We start from the raw sequence: 1,404 nt of genomic DNA, 5'->3' as shown, positions 1-1,404 counted from the left end.
GCGCATGCGCTCTTGGAGTTCAAGGGGTACCACAGCCAACATGCAACGGAAGCGTTGGCACTCTCTAGGCAAAATGGTTCATTATTAAGCAGTTGATTTACAAAACAAAAACAATGAAATGAGCAATCAATTTTATTTCATGTAAAAAAAAAATACCCACAAAATGTATACCCACTTTTCAAACTGTTGTCGATGATTTTTTTTTGTTAAATCTTTTAATATGATGATCATTCCCAATGTGGAAATTATATATACTATGCTTAATACTCTGCCCCTTGTGTTGACTTAAACATGTTTCAATTACTATTTTTCTTTTTACTTAACTCATTTGATTTATTTTCTGTTTTTTCCTCTGTATTTCTACAGCACTTTCTTTTCCCTTGAAAAGTGTTAAGCTTAGTATTGCTTGTCTGTTTTATGCCAAATTAGTTTTTAATGATGAAATGTTCAATAAAAATGGTGTCTTACTGCTAGAAAACCCCTGTTTGACAGGATGAAGGTAATAATTGTTGATGAGTTTTTTTTCTTCCTTTGAAGCGACAGCGTGTAATATTTAGTGTCTTAAAGTGGCTCAAAAACATCTTTTCAGTAAAAAAAAACATTGTTTTGAATGGTAGGCAAAGAACACGTACTATCGTACCAATTTTTTTTTCAATTAAAAAAACATAGGAAATTAGTATTTCTTTTACATACTGGAACCCCTACCCAGTAGTCGGCGTCACCTTTGTTTCTTATCTTGCTGTTACTCTGTGCCATTAGGCACTGAGTTTCGTTCGCATTAGACAATAGAGTGCCATCTATTGGTCAAATATTACACACTGAAGCTTTAGCTTAATCAAGTAACACGAACAAAATATATATACTGTTTTATAAGAAACAATGTGCAAAACATTTTGTTTAAAATAATTCATAGGAATTAACGCTCCAAAGGAAACATTCATTTTTGACGGATGGTGTGACTTCAATTTTTAACTAAAAAAGTGTGCCTTGGATAAAAACAGTTGACAAACACAGTTTTAGATTATTATTCTATAAACGTTCTAAGTTAACAACATGGAGCACGAGTATTTTTGAAGTTATTTCTTGTTCAAGCCTCATGTTGTTAAAATCGGATGTGGTGAAGTTGTGAATGTGTTTAATTGCTGTTGAGATTGTCGAGAAAAATTGTTCAAACCTCACATTGTTTATTTGCTAAAAACCAAAAAAAAACATACCAAGAAGTATTTATTTGCTGTTAAAAGTGTCGATAAAAACTCATATTGTTGGGATATGATATAATGAAATTGTGTGTTTAATTGCTGTAAAAAATGTCGAAAAAATTGTTAAAACGGCATATTGTCAGATATAACGAAATTGTGGATAACGAAATTGTGAATATGCTTGATTGCTGGTAAGATTGTCGAG

Source organism: Urocampus carinirostris, chromosome 3 (assembly GCF_059441175.1).
Source record: "Urocampus carinirostris isolate Australia breed hairy pipefish chromosome 3, RoL_Ucar_1.0, whole genome shotgun sequence".
NCBI lineage: Eukaryota > Metazoa > Chordata > Actinopteri > Syngnathiformes > Syngnathidae > Urocampus > Urocampus carinirostris.
Note: the sequence above shows the minus strand (reverse complement) of the source record.